Below are 6610 nucleotides of genomic sequence, written 5' to 3'. Positions count from 1 at the left end.
TTAATTAACCCAGGGCATCTGTGATCCATCCCTGAGAGAGAAAGCCTCATCTTAACCCCACTTAGCAAACCACTCTGAACTGGCAATACAGTATTAGTCTTTCTCGCCCTTACTCCATCCACTCCCTCTCAACAACATTGTGCATGCACCCACTCACACACGCACAGTCGCACACAGGCACACACACGCACACACAGGTATTTTGAAAAGGGATTTAGATAACAGAAAATGGCTCTGCTCCATGATAATGGAATGTGTGTGTGTGTGTGTGTGTGTGTGTGTGTGTGTGTGTGTGTGTGTGTGTGTGTGTGTGTGTGTGTGTGTCTGCGTGTGCGTGTGCGTGTGTACACTCTGGGGGTGAGGCTTATTGGAATTCAAATAATGCTTGTTGCCCCTGTCTTATAAACAGGTGGCTGTGTGCAGATAACATATGTACAGTGGATGATGTGCGAGCAAACGAGCACGCACTCATGCATTCACACACGCACGCACACACACAGTACTACTACCTACACATGAACTGGCATGTGGCAGAGTGTGTCTTTTTAAATGTAAATCCTGTTTCAGAAGGCAGAGTTGTGTGTTTATTAATCTCTCATATTAAAGCCTTTCAGGAGTGTGAGTAGTAATTCCTGAACAGTGGTCGCTTTGCTGTCACACAGAGGGGAACTGAAACTACAACAATAACAACAACAACACAGACTTTTGTTTGGGATTGATGAGACAGTAACTGGGACTGAAAAGACTGAAAGGCATGGTGGTATGTAACTTTGCCCTGTGTTTACATAACAAAACAAAAAAAATCCCATCATTTCCTAGCCTGGAAACCAGACGAATCTGCCACAGCTTGGGTGACCAATCAGAGCCCACTATTCAAAGTTGGAAATGTTTTGCTGTGACATTTGAATCTGTTTGTAACCGCCCCTTGTAAATGAATCTTCCACACCGAAGTTCCAGATATAATATCCTAATATAATATCTACGTAGGGATATTAGTCTGGCCATGCCAGGCTAATCATTTCCCTCTATACCAGCAGTTATCAACCACTGCCCTCTCGCTGTATTTTGGTGTTTTCACTGCCTGTTTTGGTAGACAGCGACATTTTTGGGCTACCAAGGGCTACTAAGAGAATTAATGCATATTATTCTCAAATCTTAAACTCAAATGTAGACTAACAATTGATTTCCGAACCTAGGCCTTAGCAGCCCATCATTAAAGCAGCTGTTGTCACATGCTCTAATGAGGAAAAGCTGGAAAACCACCTAGCATTGTTTACATCCTTCTGTTTGGAATTACAGATTAAGGGTTGACTACAGCAATTGTAGGAAGAGCTGGCACTGCAATATTGTGTGAGGAAATAGCTATCATTTGCCTGAAGCAGTGTGTGGAGTAGTCTGTATTTGCCTCTGAGAACACACTCACTAACATGCAATAACTGCACAGTTCTTGACAAGACGTCAAGAGCAGAAAACCGTAGTGAGTTGACAGCAAGTTATTATCTCTAGAACATTTTCCCTTAAAATTTGGAGCAGCTGTCAAAATCCTTTTTCACATAAATGGAATTTGACTATTGGTACATTGCTCTCCGACACATACAGTAGTAGAAAACAAAATACAGTAACATAAGAGGGAAAGTAAAATACTGTATAACAGTAAGATATCAGACTTAAACATATTATTTAAGATTGTTATAATACTGTTATATAGGTCATTAACCAAACCATTCCAAAAAGTTTCCACATGAGTTTTTTTCCCCTTCCACAATATTTCGCAGTAGTTTCCATTTCCTGTACCTTTTGATAGCAAGTCAAGTTCCAAAAGGAAATGATGTGCAGTCACATCCAGCTCAGAGTTCAATTAGTTTGGACTCAGGCCAGGTGACTGCTTAAATCAAATGAGCCATCAACCAGACCTGATTTACATATCCATTCGCTTGAATAAACTGTAGTAATAGTATGACAAATTATTGCAAACAAACATTGAATAGATATCTTATATTATAATTTAGTCCAACACTTCAAAGCTATGTTCTGCAATGTCTGGTTATAACTGAGACCTGTCACAACATCGATGCTGTTGGTAGTGCTGCAATATCATTTTAGTGCATCACTAAAAAAAATAAAAAATAAAAATAAAAATAAAAATAAAGTGTTACTGCTTTGAGTAGTAGTACAGTGTGACTTGTATGCCATACTATCAGATGTTTATTGGGTAACACTTTACTTAAAGGTCGGGTCTATAATGCTAATATTTTCCCATGTCTCCCCCCTTATCTGCTCTCTCCATTAGCTCCCAGTTACTGCCCGCACAGAGTACAAAACACTGATGTTGGCCTACAAAGCAACCAAAGGTATGGCACCCCCATTATGTCCAAAGCCTGGTCCAACCCTGCAACCCCTCCTGCTCACTCAGATCAGATAACACAGGGAAGCTGTCAGAACCTTCCCTAAAACATCCGGTACAACGCTCCACACATCCACACTGTTTGGCTGCTTGGATCCTGCCATATACTGTAGAGTGAAGAGTGAGGGATGATAGTAAAAATCACAACCCAACAACAGTCAGTGAGTCAGTGAGTCAGTCAGTCAGTCACTTTACACTCACTACAGTATGTCATAAAATAACTGCCTCCAAAACCACCTAAAAATTGTGTAACTTACGAGCTAGTTCAACAGATACTCGAGGTCACATGCACGTGCAGCACCACAACTGTATGTGTAACTGTGACTTGTCAAGAAATTGGTGGGCTATTTAAGCTCACCTCATTCCACACATTGCTCCTCCAGCTGTCACATACAAATGCATGTTGGTATGTGATTCTTTGCTCTGACCGCCCCCACAACTCCACTACAGTGGAGAAACAGTGTTTCTCCTGTGGGTTCTGTCTGTATCCTCTGGGAGGTTTGTGTGATATAGAGTATATCCCTGTTCTTAAGAGGAATTCCCACTGTACAGCATGTCATAGAGCCTGAATGCCAGGATCAAATATAATATTCACAACCGTATTTACATTAGATCATTAAATGCTTTCCAATCTATTGCGTAAGTTATCTGACCCATTTGATGCCTTTATAAGACCAAGTGCTGTATTAGAATTACATCTCGCTGTGGCTTCATGGATCACTGAATGGTTGACTGCATAGCAGCAAAAGGAAACTGTTTGTAATTGCTGGGGTTGAATGAATGACCAAAGCCAAGACCCAATTATATTTTCCCAGAGGCTAAACTAAATCTATTCTTTGTCTGGCATTAATTGCTTCATCTGGTGGATGAATTAATTCATGCCATCATTTGTTTGTTCATCTAATTCATGGATGTATGGTTTTAACCAATCATTTGTCAATTTGTTTAATCCATTCAAGCCTGCAGTGCAGTGGTTGTTGTAAGAATGTTGTACCAATGACAAGTAGGAAGGATATAGCTGATGCATGAAACCTCTGAAACAAAGTTCAAGCTAATCCTCAGTTAGTAAGATACTCAAGGAAGAATGATAGACACTGCTCAACATAAACACACACACACACACACACACACACACACACACACATACACACATCAAGCGCGCGCACACACGCGCACACACACACACACTCACACACACACGTGCACACACACACACACACACACACACACACAAACAATTTGCCGATCAGCGCTAAATTCATGTTACCTCTACCCATTACCCTGATACCTGATAAGGTGCATTATAAACGTGCTTTCTGTTTGGAGCAGAAACATTCTCTTTCTCCACTCCCACCCCTATCTTCCCTCCTCCTGCTCACCTGCTCTCCTCCTATCTTCCTCTCCGTCTCTCCTCTCCAGCTGGCAAGGTGAGATAACTCCTCCTAACTGAAGCTCATTGGCCCAGGTGATGGAACACACAGCACCAACCAGATGTTGGATCATTAGTCGTAGAGGAACCATGAACTATGGTAGCAGTGGCCTTATCAGCTCTTGCTGGCAATTTAGAACGCCATTCCATTACAGGCATCCCATAACACCACACACTTTCCTTAGATACGCCCGCTTTGTTTACTTGGCTATATTTCATTCATTAATATATTCAAATGCAGCACTTTAAGTTAAAGTACTTACCTTTTGGGCTTAGAGAAACATGGAGGTCTTAGTATAATCTGATTTGTTCGAGAAAAATCCCTGCACAGCTGAAGCGACTTTAAAAGTATTTTAAAGTCCTCGCAAAATCTCAAGCAGTCCTTTCATAGTGTTCGTTTAGAGCTGATAAACGTGTCTCAGAGGATTTATGTGGATTGTAATTGCACCTCAAACAGAGCTCTACTTGAATAACAATGACTTGTCTCTTTGTTCGCAGGTATGATTTGGCATCCTCCTCTCTTCTCCTCCCTGTTGCTTAATCTGATCTTATTATCCTACCTAAACTCTGATATCAGAACACAAGTTAACCCCATATAACTCATTACATGACCCCTTCTCTTTTCACGCTCCACAGAACACAGCAGTTTCTGGCTGACAGACCAACGTCACTCCAAGGAGTGTGCAGCAGACCAGAGAATTGATCATTTCCCAAGGCACAGTGGGGACTTTTTCCTTGCCTCCGGAGATCGTCTGGAAATCCGCAGAGCACTGGAATTTGGGTGTCAACGAGGACCACAATTTGTGTCGTCCACTGCCTTGGACCAGGTCAACGTTGTTTGGCGAGGCACCCACTTGTACTTTGTGCTATTTTCACTCTAGCTGGCCGAGATAGAAATCCCAATCCTGCTTTACATTTTTAATGATATCCTATCCACCACAACCCGAGGGCTGTAGATAAGGGGGTTAATTTTGGCTTACAAGATGTCAAGAGGCTGTTCTTTTCTGTTTAAATGATTACCTATGAGTAATTTAGGTAGTTGCCACTGGGTGGTGCTACACACTAGCATGACCCCTGCTCCCCCACTCTCCAGCAGAAGTCTGTGGGGAATCTGAAAATTGCAGGTATCCTTTTATTTCTAATGGTGGATATAACCAGGGACAAATGTGACACAGGCAGTGCCCTAAAATTTACCATAAAGGTAAGAAGGTCACCAATGTTAAGTGATAAGAGAGGCCATACTCAATAGCATTAACGTTTGACCGCTCTGTGCATCCACTACAGTGTAGGTGGCAGACAGTGACTTGACTTCAGTTATACCGGTGTCTCAAGACCATACACACAGAGACATTTAAAGATAAAGCACATCCACTTTATTGGTTGCTGTAGAGTCTCTAAGTCTTATAATAATCAAGATAATCAAAATGATCAAAATAACCTATAACTATACATTTATTGTTTGCTGTAGAGATTTTACTATGATAATAAGTCTTATAATAATAACAAATAATGAAAATAAAAGAATCCTACTATAAATGCACAAAATCTCTACATAGGTGTGTGCGTGTGCGTGTATGTAATGATAATCATAATATTAATAATAAACTTTATTTATGAAGCGTAAAAGTGTGTATTCTTAAAGATGTATTCTTAAAAAAATGCATTCTATACAACTTATTCTTAGGTTTCAATTCCAAAACACTACAGCCACAGGAAAAGAGCAAAAAAAAGAAAGAAAAAATAACAACCCCAAAACACACGGGCCAGGAATTTTGAGGTGGAAGGGACAGGAGGAAGTAGAAAATTGTATGAAAAAATTGCAAAAAGACAACAAATAAGGAATACAGGAGTGTCAATCAGCATCATGAGAGTCATGTGTCTCTAATTCCACCGCATGTCTTACTTTGTTACCAAAGCTGGGCTGCTCATAGTTGGCGATGCCCGGTATCAAACGCAGAAACTTGCGATTCACTATATTGAAATATTAACATATTATAGGCTACATAATGCTCAAAGATTACAAAAAATAACTCAAATCCTCTGAAGGGTGAGCAGTTGGAGGTCTTGCTTAGGGGCACTTAACCAGGAGAAACAAAGCCTGGAGGAGCCGAGGTCCAAACCGGGACCTTCTGATCCCCAGACAGCCGTTTTACCTTCTGAGCTACTGCCATCCTCATGCAAATGTGACTGAGTGAAGTCCATGTAATCAAGCAAATGAGCTGTGTAGAGCTGGGCAGAATGATATGGGATTGTGGTTATTGTAGGTTGACTGTTACAGTATATTGCATGTAATGGCAGATTTCAAACTATCGTAAAACAAATCAGTTATAAAGATTGTTTTTATAAATAATTGTTTTTGTTCATCTAGACAACATTTTTTTTTTAAGACTCCATACAGTAAGAGAAAACTGACGTTTACAGATGCTGTAGTTGCATTGACTGCAATTGGATACATGATATAATTCAAAATGCAGCCAACAATTGGGTTTTTGAGATACAATTCTGAAATTCACCACACTACACCTCCCATGATACGAAAGATGGTGAACATTTTTCATAAACATTGGAGCTTTCTTTGCTGTAGATGTTTACAGTAAAACATTTTGATGCCCTGTGGGCAAAATGTAAATTTTTTAAAGAATCTGCCTGGATCGTTCGTGGAGGACAGTTTAGTGTCGATTGAACAACAAATTAGGCAATATTTCGTCTCACTTGGGCCTACATTTTGGTTAAAGTTGCATATCACGACTTATTTGTAATACCTTTTTTAGGTTTTC

The sequence above is a fragment of the Gymnoscopelus braueri genome, assembly GCF_963280865.1.
Source record: "Gymnoscopelus braueri genome assembly, chromosome: 20".
NCBI lineage: Eukaryota > Metazoa > Chordata > Actinopteri > Myctophiformes > Myctophidae > Gymnoscopelus > Gymnoscopelus braueri.
The sequence above is the reverse complement of the archived record's forward strand: the minus strand, read 5'-3'. Positions refer to the sequence as shown.